Source organism: Cherax quadricarinatus, chromosome 17 (assembly GCF_038502225.1).
Source record: "Cherax quadricarinatus isolate ZL_2023a chromosome 17, ASM3850222v1, whole genome shotgun sequence".
NCBI lineage: Eukaryota > Metazoa > Arthropoda > Malacostraca > Decapoda > Parastacidae > Cherax > Cherax quadricarinatus.
Genome location: NC_091308.1, coordinates 10,117,586 through 10,134,738, shown reverse-complemented (window position 1 = coordinate 10,134,738; position 17,153 = coordinate 10,117,586).

Sequence of the window (17,153 nt, the reverse complement as noted above, 5' to 3'; positions counted from 1 at the left end):
TTATGGAGTTTAATTATGTTAGGTAGAATTATCCCTCCTTCAACCCACACTTTTTATGCCAATGCTTATGTTTTAATATTTTTTTTAGCTTACTCTAAATTACTCTGTAATGTAGACCCTTCTCTCTGTTTAAACGAGATTGGTATGAAAGTTGCAGTTTTTCAGTTTTCTTACAGCTCTCCAGTGGTTGGTTGTAAAACTTTCTTAGCGTCTGCATTATATCTATGCCGTCTTCTTTCGTATCCATAGCGAGATTTTTATCTAGTTTTAATACCTCTGATGAGCATTTTTTTCCCTGCCACAGTAGTGCGGTTTAAACCAACGTACGAGCCACAGCCCGGCTGGTCAGGAACCGACTTTAGGTGCTTGTCCAGTGCCAGCTTGAAGACTGCCAGGGGTCTGTTGGTAATCCCCCTTATGTATGCTGGGAGGCAGTTGAACAGTCTCGGGCCCCTGACACTTATTGTATGGTCTCTTAACGTGCTAGTGACACCCCTGCTTTTCATTGGGGAGATGTTGCATCGTCTGCCAAGTCTTTTGCTTTCGTAGTGAGTGATTTTCGTGTGCAAGTTCGGTACTAGTCCCTCTAGGATTTTCCAGGTGTATATAATCATGTATCTCTCCCTCCTGCGTTCCAGGGAATACAGGTTTAGGAACCTCAAGCGCTCCCAGTAATTGAGGTGTTTTATCTCCGTTATGCGCGCCGTGAAGGTTCTCTGTACATTTTCTAGGTCAGCAATTTCACCTGCCTTGAAAGGTGCTGTTAGTGTGCAGCAATATTCCAGCCTAGATAGAACAAGTGACCTGAAGAGTGTCATCATTGGCTTGGCATCCCTAGTTTTGAAGGTTCTCATTATCCATCCTGTCATTTTTCTAGCAGATGCGATTGATACAATGTTATGGTCCTTGAAGGTGAGATCCTCCGACATGATCACTCCCAGGTCTTTGACGTTGGTGTTTCGCTCTATTTTGTGGCCAGAATTTGTTTTGTACTCTGATGAAGATTTAATTTCCTCGTGTTTGCCATATCTGAGTAATTGAAATTTCTCATCGTTAAACTTCATATTGTTTTCTGCAGCCCACTGAAAGATTTGGTTGATGTCCGCCTGGAGCCTTGCAGTGTCTGCAATGGAAGACACTGTCATGCAGAATCGGGCGTCATCTGCAAAGGAAGACACGGTGCTGTGGCTGACATCCTTGTCTATGTCAGATATGAGGATGAGGAACAAGATGGGAGCAAGTACTGTGCCTTGTGGAACAGAGCTTTTCACCGTAGCTGCCTCGGACTTTACTCTGTTGACTACTACTCTCTGTGTTCTGTTAGTGAGGAAATTATAGATCCATCGACCGACTTTTCCCGTTATTCCTTTAGCACCCATTTTGTGCGCTATTACGCTATTACGTCGAAGGCTTTTGCAAAGTCTGTATATATTACATCTGCATTCTTTTTGTCTTCTAGTGCATCTAGGACCTTGTCGTAGTGATCCAATAGTTGAGACAGACAGGAGCGACCTGTTCTAAACCCATGTTGCCCTGGGTTGTGTAACTGATGGGTTTCTAGATGGGTGGTGATCTTGCTTCTTAGGACCCTTTCAAAGATTTTTATGATATGGGATGTTAGTGCTATCGGTCTGTAGTTCTTTGCTGTTGCTTTACTGCCCCCTTTGTGGAGTGGGGCTATGTCTGTTGTTTTTAGTAACTGTGGGACGACCCCCGTGTCCATGCTCCCTCTCCATAGGATGGTAAAAGCTCGTGATAGGGGCTTCTTGCAGTTCTTGATGAACACGGAGTTCCATGAGTCTGGCCCTGGGGCAGAGTGCATGGGCATGTCATTTATCGCCTGTTCGAAGTCATTTGTCGTCAGGATAACATCAGATAGGCTTGTGTTAACCAAATTCTGTGGCTCTCTCATAAAAAATTCATTTTGATCTTCGACTCTCAGTCTGGTTAGCGGCTTGCTAAAAACTGAGTCATAGTGGGACTTGAGTAGCTCACTCATTTCCTTGCTGTCATCTGTGTAGGACCCATCTAGTTTAAGTAAGGGCCCAATACTGGACGTTGTTCTCGACTTTGATTTGGCATAGGAGAAGAAATACTTTGGGTTTCTTTAGATTTCATTTATGGCTTTTAGTTCCTAAGGTATTTTTGTATTTTTTTCTCTCTCTCTTCTAATCATTCGTTCTTCGTCATTCTGCTTAGTTTTCTACCTTTCCTATTGATTTACAACTTTTCCATGCGCTTCTGTACTTCGTTTTTGCTTCCAGTTATCGTCGACGGCTAACTTCTTGATTAACATTTAAATACTAAAAATAGACGGAACTTTCCTTCCTTTCGTTATCTTGCTTCAATAAGAAACGACCGATGTGTGAGAAAACCCGTTGTTTATTTAAATACGTGTCATCTGTTTATTTCTGCTCTCTAATTTGCATGACTTTTAGTGACTTCATTGAACTCCAGAATAAAATAAGTCCATGTCATGCTTTTTTCCGCCCCTATACTTTCATTATACCTCCGACAGAAACTCTTACTCTTCCATATATTTTTCATGGTATGCTAATCTCTTGGCCATCTGTTATCGCTTTTATCACCAGGTAATCCCTAGAAATAATACATCCATTTACGTCTCTGTTCATTTTTTACATCTATTACAAATATATCTTAGTTTAGTGCTCTGATATTTTTTTTTCTCATCACAGCTTCTATACTGAAGATCCCGTCAGTATTTGTGTGTAGTATTTTAATGGTCTTTTTTGATGGACTTCGATGTCATTTTCTGGAGAATCGGGAGCTGCGAGGTGGGTGAGGCGCAGGAACGCCGGGAAGGGGGGGGGGGGGCATTGTGAGTGGGTGATACTTTCGATTTGTGTTGTAATTGTAATTAACATTTTTTTTTAAATGCGGGGAGGGCTCTGATGGATGTAAATCGGATGAGTTGGGTAGATGTGGCGCTGGAAATGCGAAGGTGGGTGTAAAATTTTCTCTATGATCTGGTCTCTGTCGACATTTGTTAAATTCTCATATTCATTCATGCGACAAAGTCCTCAATAAATTCAGTTTATTCCCATAATTTACTTCTTTATTAGTGTTTTCTTATGAATTCCCAAGACACCTTTTCTCTAGATATTTCGCCTTTCATCCTTTATTGATCAGAATGATTGTTTCTTCTCTTCGATTTGCCAGAACAAGTAATAGATTGTCTTGAGGTCATAACATTCATTACAGCTTCATTTATCGCACCTGTCATGGGTCTTTCAGGGTTCCTGAAGTCTTCTTTTTATCTAATATTTATATACATACTTTTAACTTTTTGTTTTTGTCTAATTCCTGTTTGTTAAAAACAGTCGTCTTGTTCCTTCGCTTTTTTTTGGTCTTTCATAGCTATTTTCATTTCATCCTCCATCTTCAACCAGCTCTTTAATCTGTCTCTTACTACTTGGCATAATTCATTCTAATCTACTGCCTCCCACAATGTCTCTTTCCCCAAATCTCTGAACCTCCCTGGGTCTCGACTCCAACCTGATCCTTTGTGCATTTATTACTTCAGCCAGTTACGAATTTACTAAGTGGGCCCAATAAGATTTTGGTAACCTAACACAGTTCACAGTAGGGCAGGGTGCAATTAATTGTCCGTTGCTACAGTAACTGAGCTATGCAAGTGGTGATCTGTCTTAAGTATTAAATATATCTGTTTATGAGCATACATTTTTATGATGCTTAAGGCTTTGTAGTATGATTATGAGAATTATGAGTATGGGAGTATGAGTATGACAGTATGAGTATGACAATATGAGTATGACAGTATGAGTATGACAGTATGAGTATGGCAGTATGAGTATGACAGTATGAGTATGACAATATGAGTATGACAGTATGAGTATGACAGTATGAGTATGACAGTATGAGTATGACAGTATGAGTATGACAGTATGAGTATGACAGTATGAGTATGACAGTATGAGTATGACAGTATGAGTATGACAGTATGAGTATGACAGTATGAGTATGACAGTATGAGTATGACAGTATGAGTATGACAGTATGAGTACGACAGTATGAGTATGACAGTATGAGTATGACAGTATGAGTATGACAGTATGAGTATGACAGTATGAGTATGACAGTATGAGTATGACAGTATGAGCATGACATTATGAGTATGACAGTATGAGTATGACAGTATGAGTATGACAATATGAGTATGACAGTATGAGTATGACAGTATGAGTATGACAGTATGAGTATGACAGTATGAGTATGACAGTATGAGAACACTTTTAACGAACACAAAATAATGATGATATTTGAAGCCAAAATAAAGTTTTAATTACAATTCTTTAATATTTCCAAGAAAAACTTTTTAATAGATTTATGGCAGCAAAAGCAAAAGTAATTCTATTGAATAATTCCATCTAACTAGTTATATTGGTAAGTAATTAACGTAAACGGCAAGCAGAAAGAACAGGCAGGCCAATATAGATTCGTGAATATTATATTCCTGTACTTTCATTCACACACACACACACACACACACACACACACACACACACACACACACACACACACACACACACACACTGCGTGGAATAGACAAGGTGGACAAAGACAGGATGTTCCAGGGAGGGGACACAGAAACAAGAGGCCACAATTGGAAGTTGAAGACACAAATGAGTCAGAGAGATAGTAGGAAGTATTTCTTCAGTCATAGAGTTGTAAGGCAGTGGAATAGTCTAGAAAATGACGTAGTGGAGGCAGGAACCATACACAGTTTTAAGACGAGGTTTGATAAAGCTCATGGAGCGGGGAGAGAGAGGGCCTAGTAGCAACCGGTGAAGAGGCGGGGCCAGGAGCTAGGACTCGACCCCTGCAACCACAAATAGGTGAGTACAAATAGGTGAGTACACACACACACACACACACACACACACGCACACACACACACACACACAATTTGCGGAACCAGTTTGGAACCCACACCTAGCCAAGCACGTAAAGAAACTGGAGAAAGTGCAAAGGTTTGCAACAAGACTCGTCCCAGAACTAAGAGGTATGTCCTACGAGGAGAGGTTAAGGGAAATCAATCTGACGACACTGGAGGACAGGAGAGATAGGGATGACATGATAACGACATACAAAATACTGAGAGGAATTGACAAGGTGGACAAAGACAGGATGTTCCAGAGATGGGGCACAGCAACAAGGGGACACAGTTGGAAGTTGAAGACACAGATGAATCACAGGGATATTAGAAAGTATTTCTTCAGCCACAGAGTAGTCAGGAAGTGGAATAGTTTGGGAAGCGATGTAGCGGAGGCAGGATCCATACATAGCTTTAAGCAGAGGTATGGTAAAGCTCACGGTTCAGGGAGAGTGACCTAGTAGCGACCAGTGAAGAGGAGGGGCCAGGAGCTTGGACTCGACCCCTGCAACCTCAACTAGGTGAGTACAACTAGGCGAGTACACACACACACACACACACACACACACACACACACACACACACACACACACACTGCTCACCCACCAGCCAGACAGCTACTATATTCATCTTTCCCTTCCACACAAGCACAATAACGTAATACCAACCACACCAACCTCTCCCTCCTAACCGCACCTACGACAAAAATTACCCTTTTTCCCCACTGTTACACTGAACACACAGTACTCTACAAAATTCCACTCTAATCCCATCCACCATAGCTCACATAACCTCATTCTCTCTTGAGAAAGTTACATGAAGCCTGCCAGGACTCTGTATAAATTTTAACACACACATAGACTAAAGTCACTGATATGTACAGTATGCATTGTCACGGAGAAACTTATCAGGAGAAAACTGCTGGAGCACTTAGAAAGGAATGAGCTTATATACGATAACCAGCACAGCTTCAGAAAGGAAAAAACCTGTATCACAAACCTACTGGGGTTTTACAACAAGGTGGCAGAAGTAAGGCAGGAGAGAGAGAGGGGTGGTAGACTGCATTTTCTTGGACTGTAAGAAGGCTTTCGACACAGTTCCGCACAAGAGATAAGTGAAAAATTAGAGGAGCAGGAAGGAATAACAAGATAGGCACTGCAATGGATCAGAGAATACCTCACAGGAAGGAAACAACGAGTGATGGTAAGTTTTGACACCTGAGCAAGGAATCATTCAAGACTGTGTACACCGTGAACGTAAAGCCCATATTGGAGTATGCAGCACCAATATGGAACCCACACCTGGTCAAACACGTTAAAAAATTGAAGAAAGTGCAAAAGTTTGCAACAAGACTAGTCCCGAAAAATTTGAGCCTAGCAAAGTCAACTGTTGGTCAGATTCTGAAGAGAGCTGACGACTCTGGTAACTGAGGAGCGTTGCGTCGAGGAAGATAAACGCGAAACAACACCTCACGATGTCAAGGTTCTTGTAAGCAATAATATGAAGGATCCCAAGAAAACCAGCAAAGTTCTACAGAGATTGTTGGCTTTAATTGGCGTAAATGCTGACGAAGGCTCCTTGAAGTTGGCAGTACTGCCAGAATGCCGGTAAAGAAACAGTTATTGACTTCTGGTATGAAGAAGAAACGGCTACTTTGGTAACTCAGTTATAAGGGATGGACGACAGATGAATGAGGTAGTGACACGGAGCAAAGGTGAACTTTTTCAGGATGGACACATTCAGGAAGCGCCAAAACACACACCTAAGGTAATGTTTTGATGCAGTTTTACTGTTAAAGGCCCTAGACGGCTTGTTAATACAAGGCAATCCTAGCAACTCATTTGCTTCCCATTGTTGATAGAGACTTTCCTGATAAAGAAAGCATTTTCCATCAGGATCTTGTTCCATGTCACACTTCCAGAAAAATGCTGACATTCTTCAAGGCGAGTGGGCTAAAGCGTTCTAAATTGGCCTGGAAACTCTTCCAACCTGAGGCCTGGTCACAGACCGGACCGCGGGGGCGTTGACCCCCGGAACTCTCTCCAGGTAAACTCCAGGTAAAACCTCAACCTAGTTGAGAGCCTATGACCAATAACCAAACGTAGCATAGCGATACAGGACTGTTTAGTTGTGGAGAAGGTAATTGCTGCTATTATTAGGACCTGACACCACGACGAAGAACTTGCCAAAATGTGTTCAACATTGGCCAGTTCTGTGCCAAAGCGTGTAGCAATGTTTATAAAAGCAAAGGGTACTCATATCTTTTATTGAATCAATTATCTGTCATATCATTCCCGTGTATTTTTGAAATAAACATTAATTTTAACAATAAATATCTTATTTCATCACTGTCCCAGTTAATATGCACATTACTATATATATATATATATATATATATATATATATATATATATATATATATATATATATATATATATATATATATATATATATATATATATATATATAATGCAATAATCGCAAACAAGCGAAACAAGATGCAAAATAACCACTGGGGGAATTGAATGAATGCTCTAGGCCTGTCTTGTAGTAATCAACACTTCTTCACCAGCTTGCAATGTTGCAAAAATAGGTAGTAAGTCCAGGTAGATCCGTTGAAGGGAACGACTCTACCTAGCTTGCTCAGTAGTTGGTGCACTCCTTTTCTTTGACTCTCTGGTACTCTCCTTATTTCTTCCAAGAATACCTCCTTAATTTTTTTTGTTCAACTTATTGCAGACTTCCAAGGCATTTCTTGAGCTCTCCCACTTTAGCCTATTACCCAGTACTTTAATGTTGTTTTTCTCCTGATGTGGCTGTATGGCAACTTTAGGTCGGATTCGACTTTCACTGCAATATCATTCTCAAATTGTATTTTCTCATGTACATTACTTTCTCATTCTTTTGCTTGCTTCCCTGTTTACTGCATTTTGTCTTTTTATTTTTACATTAATCCATGCTCTGGTGTTTTTATTATTTTACCTCTCTTCCCCGGGGCTCTGTTCCTGCCATTACTTCCTCTCCAGGATAAGAATTTATCTTTTGTTTCCCAGCACTTTCCAGTTTTACTCATAATCATTTAATTCATTATCTATTCTTATAGTTCCCTTTCCCAATGCACTTAATTCAGAAATTACCTCATTCCTCCGTTGTCTCTTCCTTTGAAGTCCAGTTTCTTTCTTCTTTCCATTACTGTTTCTCCCTCCAAGTACTCAGTACTGTGTGATCGCTAACACCGAGGTGTGTCTTACTTTAAATGTCCCATATTTCAGAATCTCTTAAGGTGAATACAAGGTCCCTCTCTCTCTCTCTCTCTCTCTCTCTCTCTCTCTCTCTCTCTCTCTCTCTCTCTCTCTCTCCTAGGATGTGTCTCTGACATGTTGACACAAGAAACAAAGGAAATTTTCTATCACCACCTCCAGCATCTTAGCTTTTCTGATCCCCCAGATGGGTGCATATTCTGCCACTCCGTTTCCCTGTGATTAACATCTCTCAAGACTAGTAGCTCTGCATTGCTCATGTGGTCTCTTCTAGCCACCTCCGCTTTTGTGTCCACTATCGCTCTGTTTTTGCGTCGCATTCCTATCTTGGTCTCCTGCTGTTTAGTGGTGAGCTGTACATCTCTGCTATCACCACCTTGGGTCTCCCAAGGTGATTGCTGCTGCTGTGTAGTCATTTTGACTCCTCTGTTTATTCTCAGTTCCTCAAGACTCCTCTGGTTCTTTATTAGCTGTGCTAATTAATCCCTTCCCTTCCTTAACCTCCTTTTTACTCTGTCCTTCCTCAAAGTCTGATAACCAGCTGGGAATACTGTATCTTTTATCACCTCTGTAACCTTTGCTTTTTTGAATGCTATGATGTCTGTGGATACCTCTACTATCTGCTTGTTCCATTCATCGTTCATATTTCTCATTCCATCTGAATTTGTTTACCAGACTTTCAAGTTCCTATTTGTTACTGTGTTCCAGTTTTTAAGTCCCTGATTTTGTGATCCTTGCTCTGTTCAAGGAGTGGAAGGAGGATGTAAAGTGGAGTGGTGTTGAGGTAAGGGTGAGGGATGGTTATGGGATGGTGTTTTTCACTGGACGGAGTCAGAATCGTAAGAGTGAGGAGTATAGAAAAGTATGGGTTGGGGGATTGAACCTCCCGGTGTTCCCCTTATTTCTTGAACCTTCCGGTGCTCCTCTCACCTCTTGAACCTTCCGATTATGTGAGAACATTTCTACAAAGGCTTTATTTTCCTTCCTCTTATACCTTCCTTCTATTTCTATACCTTATTTTTATTCTTATTTCTACCTCATTTCCCCTTCCCTTCAGCTCCTCTAGCTCCTACCTCAGCTTCCTTAGATCTTTCCCAACCTTTGCAGTTTTAACCCCTCTCTCCTGCTCCTCGCCTACATGATGGGAAGATGTTGAACAGTCTTGGGCCTCGGACACTTATTGCGTTTTCTCTTAGTATATCAATGGCGCCCCTACTGTCATTGGGGTATTTTGCACAGCCTGCCCAGCCTTTTACTTTCGTAGGGAGTGATTTCTGTGTGCAGATTCGGTACCATTCCTTCAAGGAATGGCACTTGACTTGTACTCGCGTTCCAGCAAGTACAAGTGCTTCTAAGCGTTCCCAGTAGTTGAGGTGTTTGATGGAACTTATATATGCAGTAAAGGTTCTCTGTACACTCTCTAGATCTGCAATTTCACCTGCTTTGAACGGAGATGTTAATGTACAGCAGTATTTCAGCCTAGAGAGATCAAGTGATTTGAAATGCATCATCAATGGCTAGGCATCTCTTCTTCTGAATATTCTTATTATCCATCCCATCATTTTCTTTGCAGTAGTGATTTTGGCACTGTTGTGACCCATGAAAGTGAGATCCTGAGACATTACCACTCCCAGGTCCCTTGCATTATTTTTCCGCTCTACTGTATGATCAGAGTTTGTAATATACTCCTAGTTATTATTTCCTCCAGTTTTCCATAACGGAGTAATTGGAATTTGTCTTCATTGAACATCATATTGTTTTCTGTTGCCCATTGGAAAACTTGGTTTCTATCTTCTTGGAGGTTAACCGCATCCTCAATAGATGACAGCCTCATGCAGATCCTAGTAACGTCTGCAAAGGATGACACGGTACTGTGGATTACATCTCTGTGTATGTCTGATATGAGGATGAGGAACAGAATGGGGGCGAGTACTGTGCCTTGTGGAACAGAGCTTTTCACTATGGCAGCTTCCGATTTACCTCTGCTTACCATTACTCTTTGTGTTCGATTGGTTAGAAAGTTGAAGATCTATCTCCCCACTTTGCCAGTTATTCCTTTAGCACGTATTTTGTGCGCTATTACACCATGATCGTACTTGTCAAAGACTTTTGCAAAGTCTGTGTATATTACATCTGCATTATGTTGTTCTTCCAGTGCATCCAAGACCATATCATAGTGATCCAGTAGTTGCGAGAGGCAGGAGCGACCTGCCCTGAACCCATGTTGCCCTGGATTGTGCAGTTTTTGGAAATCTAAGTGGTTTGCAATCTTGCTTCTTAGCACTCTCTCAAAGATTTTTATAAAATGAGATGTTAAAGCTATTTGGTCAATAGTTCTTAGTTAATGCTTTAGTGCCACCTTTATTCTGTGGGGTTATATACGTTGTTTTTAGTGACTGGAATTTCATCTATGTCTAAGCTTCTTCTCCATAGTATACTTAGGGCACGCGAAAAGGTTTCTTGTAGGTCTTAATGAACCCAGACTTCCACGAGTCTGGGCCTGGGGCTGAGTGCATGGTACTTTCTTTACATTTCCCTTTATCTCTTTGTGAGGGTCATTAATCTTTCTTTCGTCGTGTGTCCACATCTTTCTAATATATGTTACTCTTCCACTCACCTACAACTTCTTTCTACCTTCTCAGTTCCCTATTTTATTTGGCTCTTGGTTTCCTATTATATTGCTCTTCAGGCTTCACACAGCCGGGTGCAACAACTTTCTCTGATTGCAGCTTCCAATGTTGAGCGAGCCGACAAATTTTTCCCTTGGCTTTGCTATAAAAGCAGTTAGTTTTGTACAAATCAGTTGGTAGAAAGTCGTGGAGCAATGAATGTGACCACCTATTTATGGTTGCAGGGGTCGATTCAAGGTACGATAGGGCCCTCCCTTCTTAACTTGCCACTCTTCAGAGTCACTCACTCTTAGCTTCGTGGGCCCTATCGTACCTGCTCTTTAAACGATGTGTGGAGCCTGCCTCCAACACTTCCTGACCGAGATCGTTCCACTTCCCGTCGACTCTGAGACTAAAGAAATACTTCCTAACATCCCTGTGGTTCATCTGTGCCTTTAATTTTCAAGAAGCTGCTGCCTTATGGTGTATAAAGGGCCTTGAATGCCTCTTTGTTGAGACTCCTGAAGGTTACTCTTAGATTTGCCAAACGAGCAGTGGCTACAAGGGTTATTCAGCTGATGTGTGCATCTGACAATATGCTTGGCACTATGCTCACCTCTTGATCTTTCTCTAAATGACGTCTGTAGCCCCTGTCCTTAGAGTCTATACTTATTGTCTGTTTTTCCCCATCCCCAATTTTCATAAACTTGCATTTACTAGAGTTGAATTAAAGTAGCTACTTTTCTAACCTGTCTTGCAGTTTGTCTAGATCAATTTGTAGCCTTTCATACATCTGACTCAGTCCCATCTCATATGCCATTCACATATATAAGAAACAGTTCCGGTCCTAATACCATTCCTTATGGAATCCAACTTGTTACTCCTTCCTATTTTGAAAATTCTTTGCATTCAATCACTCTTTGTTTCCTTTCCCTGAGGTGTTCTCTCATCCACTGGCGTACATTCCCTGTTATTCATCCCTGTACCTCAAGTTTTTAACTCCGATCTCTTGCAGTCTAAGAAATATAATCCACCCATTCCTCTCTCCCGTCTCACTTCTGTTACTTTGTCGTAGTAAAACAATATTCGTCACCTCTAGTCTATTTGTGTTGGCTATCATTTATGAAATAACTTCTCTTCCAAGGCTCTGTCACCTGATTATCTTCTCCATTACCTTGCATGGTACGTAAATCAGTGATGCTGGTCTACAGTTCAATGTTTCTTATTTCTTGTTTCTTAAATTGGGGGATTATGTTTGATGTCTTGCATACTTCAGGCAACTGCCTCCCGTTCATTAACTTATAGATCTTTGCTAGTGGTTCAGACAGTGCTTTTCTCTTTCTGTTATGACATTTACACACACCAGACACAGCACTGACCTTTGTGGAAACCCATTTATCACACTTACCCATTCCGACACCTCCTCCCCGACACTATTTCGTTGTTTCCTTCCTGTTAAGTATTCTTTGATCCAGTGCAGTGCTTTCCCTGTTATTCCTGCCTGTTCCTCCAACTTTTGTCCCAGTCTCTTTTGAGGTACTGCCTTCTTGCAGTCTAGAAATATGCAGTCCACCCATCTCTCTCCTGCCTAACTTTCGTTACCTTGCCAATGAACTCGAGTAAATTTGTGAGACAGGAAATACCATCCCGACCACTATACTGGATGTTTATGCATCTGCTCTTTTCCAGGAACTCCGCAGTTCTTCTGATAATCTTCTCCATAGCATTTACATACTACGCATGCCAGTGACACTGGCATGTAGTTCAGTGTGTGTGTGTATGTGTGTGTGTAGGGGGAGGACACTCAACAGTTATTCCTGAGATCACGGACCTCTTAGCCAGTCAGTGTTAGATCTACATACGGTATCACTCATTCACTGTCTTGTGACTTACGCGACCCAAGAACTGGGCAGAAGGAAAAACACGTCGTGATAATGCTTCCTACAGCGTCAATAAAAAATATTGAGATAAAGAACAAAAAGGCACAATATCGTAAATGGTCCAAGTTGGACCGAAACCTCGTCATAAGCTTCTCTCTCCTATATTCCAGTTATCTGTGTAATATTAAGATACTTTATAAAAATATGGGCAACTCAAAGAAACGGGAACCCATGCTGCCAATCCCACTGGCCGGAGCCGTCGCTCTTCCTCTTCTCTTACTCTCCGTCAACAATCTGGCACATTCTTCCGCTCAAGTTGCTTGTAAGTTACAGATGCTGGGGTATTTACATATCAATAACCTCTCGAGTTTCAGTCGTGACGGTGTCCCTCGAGAGTGGAGATAATTGCTGGGTGTTGAGTTGCGCTACTCCCGGGTGTTGTGGGTCTCAGAGAGGGAGCGGAAACCTGAGCCTTCGAGTCGCCCGTCATGTCTCCTCCTTAATGGAGATAATGATTGTTATTACACTCGCGGAAGCTGTGCTCCCAGAGTTCTCAGATCCCCAACACTTGCGTCGTGGAGCCAACTTGAGACGTGCTTTCTTTAAATTTGGGTTTGTCTTAGATTTGCGAGAACTTTGTTTTTGGTTTTGTTGCTTTTATTATTAGCAAATGGGCTTGTTGTATGTGAAAACTGAACGTAAATTTCAGATGGATTATAAAGTTGCTAGTCAAGAGCTCTTTGTTGCCCTTCGTAAGCGCTCCTCAACACGTTAGCGATACAGCATCGTATCAGTGAGTTATCCCACAGTGTATGTCTCCCAGGCGGCGGTGGTGGCCTCTGGTGGGTAATTACAGGGTCGTTGGAGACATCCCAGCGGCCCGGGGCATTGTCGTTGCCCTGGTCGTCAGCAGGAAGCAGCGGACACTCTCCTCACCCTCCTAGCCGTGCAGACTTCACACACAGTACCCTCGACTTTCACACACACAGGTATTGGGCCTAGAAACATAGCTTAAGACAATTACAATTATATAACAAATTTCAATTTCACTTGAACATTTCACAGGTAAATAGCAGCATGTGTAACTTACAGGAGCCACGCCTGCAACAGCATGGTCCGAGCATAAGCCGTAACAAAGTGTTAGCAGTGGTACACAGCAAGGTGTTAGCAGTGGTATACAGCGAGGCTGTATAGCCAGAGATCTCATAGAGTAAGTAATAAACCTTCCTAGCTGTGGCAAGGAAAAATCTTCCTTAACTAGGCTAGGAAAGACTTCAGTGGTTTAAGCTGGGTTAGACCTCTCTGGCTGAGGCACGGAGATACCTCTCTGGCCGGGGCACGGTGACACTTCTCTGGCCGAAACACGGAGAAATCTTCCTGGCCAGGGCACGGAGAGACCTCCCTGGCGGGGCACGGAGAAACCTCTCTGGCCGGGGCACGGTGACACCTCTCTGGTCGAAGCACGGAGAGACCTTCCTGGCCGAGGCACGGAGAGACTTCCCTTGCCGAGGCACGGAGAGATTTCCCTGGCCGAGGCACGGAGAGACTTCCCTGGCCGAGACAGCGGGACACCAACAACCATCGATATTCTATGGGTTATCGGGTCGGACGAGGAATCTCTGACATTATCTTGTGCATGTCCCCGGGCGCTGCTGTACCAAGGTGGTCCATCAGGGCACCCAGGGGTCTTGGTACCTTTGCCGTGGGACCCACGGGAGGCTTTTCTTACCCTGCGACTTTCCCCTTCTCCAATGCCAGTACCTTAGAAGTCACCTTTTCTTTGGCCAACGGGCTTACTGACGTTTTCTTTCACTGGTGCCCCGGGCGCCAGTGGGGCTCTTTCTTCGGCTCCCCACGAGGGCGTGGTCGGCCCCAGCAGCCCTCAAGTCCCGTCAAGACGAAGAAGCAATTACGATACTTGACAAAACCTGACACAAAACCATTCCTACCGGCCTCACAGAGAGGCACAATTGTCCATATAGGAGTTTTTGTGCGTGTCAAAAAGCAAGAATAAACTTGACGATCCCACGAACCATATCGTGCAGAAAATGTACGAGCGGCTGTGTGTGTGGAGAGGCTGGCGCAGTGCGGGATCCATCTCGCTTGTACGACTGGTGGGAGAGTGAATAATGTTAATGGTATCTGCATCTCTAACGTTTGCAATTCGGCATTTTCTACCCATTGCTTCTCCCCTCCCCTCTCTGACTCTTCCCACCATATAGTGAACAATATGCACTGACAGCTCTGATACGCCTGTGCAGCGCATAACACACGAGGAAAAAAAACGATGCTATCACCTCGTATTTTTAGTGAGCTCTCTCTCTCTCTTCTTTTCCGGCGTGCAGGTATTGTGTTGAGGTAGAGAGGGGCGCGTCCCGCCGCTATTGAGCGGCAGGTCTCGAGGCGATAGCTGTATAATTGCGTTCCGAATGAATTGTGTCATACAAAAGCTAACCTTTGTGTAGGACCTGTTTTTTTTTTTTATTCCTGTCAGGTTTATGATGAGATAAAGTTAACGACATGAGTGCGAATTTTGAAAAGGAAATTCAGGTGAAATTGCATACCTGTCGCCGTATTATCACGAAATTGTTCTCTTAGTATTGCTATTTTTAATCGAGTATTATTTTACGTACGTTATGTTAGTGTCTACACGTACAGACACACGTACCTGCGGCGAGACAGAGACGCCTCGACACTTACTCAAAATATCCAAGATGGCCGAGATGGGAAACAAGAACCAGTAACTGGAAAATCAGATGGAAAAAAAATAGGTCCTCAAAGAATGCTTATACACGGGTATTATTTTTTTTTTTTGTAATTCCCGGCTATTAAGATCTTTTAACACCCGATTACGTATTAATTTTTTTCCTGGGTATTATTTTTTATTAATACCTGAGTATTAAAATTTGTTTTATACCCGGATATATTTACATATAGATGGATAGATAAACCCAAGACAAGTAGTTATGATTAAGATAATTATACAACCAGCACAGCTGGTTGTATAATTTGTTACAGTGTCACCAGCTGTTTCAGCTCACAGGTCCAGAAATTTTTACGATGCATATACTCTCATTCCCTGGAAGCCATATATAGTATATAAACTTAAAAATGTAAAGTCTCAACTTATAACTCTAGGTAAATATACCGAAGAATGAACGGAGACTCGAACCATAGTCCATACATATAGGAGCTGTAAGCAATCGACCACAGAGCTTGCAATAGGATGATTTCACAACCAGTTCAGCTGTGATTTGGTTGTATAAATGGAATCAAATGTGACTAAACGGTCTAGTCTCACAGCCCCATAAGCTTTCATGATTAACCTTTTTCCTGACTCTCTAAACCACATACTCCATACATCATGTCCAAAACATTGTAATTAATTCTTCACTGCAAACTTAGTGTCTTTCTCGGTAGTAGATGTTTTGACAGACATGAACAGACACCATAACGTAAGTGACCCTCCGAACTGTAATTTTCCCACCCGTCATGTAGAGTGAAGGCACTGTGCTTCACACCTCCGGAATTCAGTCCTGGTTACTCAGTTTATCTAAATCCCTTCATAAATGTTATCTTGCTACACAAATACCCGCACTTAGGAAAGGGAAAGACGTGTTGGTCCGACTTGCACCACTGGCAAGTAACAATGAAGCAAGAAGGGTGAAGGCCAGAGAATATGTACCAGAGAAAGCAGAGGAAGAAGGGAAACGTAATGGTAGTGTAAGTAAAGGTTGTTGTAGTAGTAGTAGTGGTGGTGGTGGTGGTGGTGGTGGTAATAGTGGTAGTAGTATTGAAAGTGGGGGGTAGTGATAGTACTAGCAGTAGTGGTAGTAGTATTGAAAGTGGGGGTAGTTGTAATAGTATTGAAGGTGGGGGTAGTTGTAATAGTATTGAAAGTGGGGTTAGTAGTAGTGGTAGAAGCGGTGGTAGTGCAGCAGTGGAAGAGGTAGAAACAAGAAGGTAGCAGAAGTAGTATAAGTGGAAAATTACTCTCAGGCTAAACGAATTTTCTTCTCTCCATACTAACACTTTCATAGCACTTTAGTTCATGTCTCCTGCCACAGATGCTTCCTCTGTCTACTCTATTTTCTCCTCCACTTGCCCTCTCGAATATCTAAATACATTCCCTTTCTCCATACTCAATCCAGTCTAATATCCAATTTTTGTTATTGTCTAAAGCTTCTGCGTCTCTCATCACCCTGTTCTTTTCTGTTCTCACTTTTAATATCCTTCTTTTATACACTCTCTCAAACTCCTCCAAATAATCTTGACACTTTATCTTCAGAATTTCCCAAACGAATTAAATCATCGGCAAAGAGCAACTACGTAAACTTCCACATCGCATCAGATTCATTATCTTTTAATATAATATTTCTGAATAATACTAGAATGATTTTCCTCCAAGTTATTCTTGTTTATGCCAACCCAAGGACAAATTTTCATGTATAAATGCACACATACTGAATGATTACTGAAGAATGATACC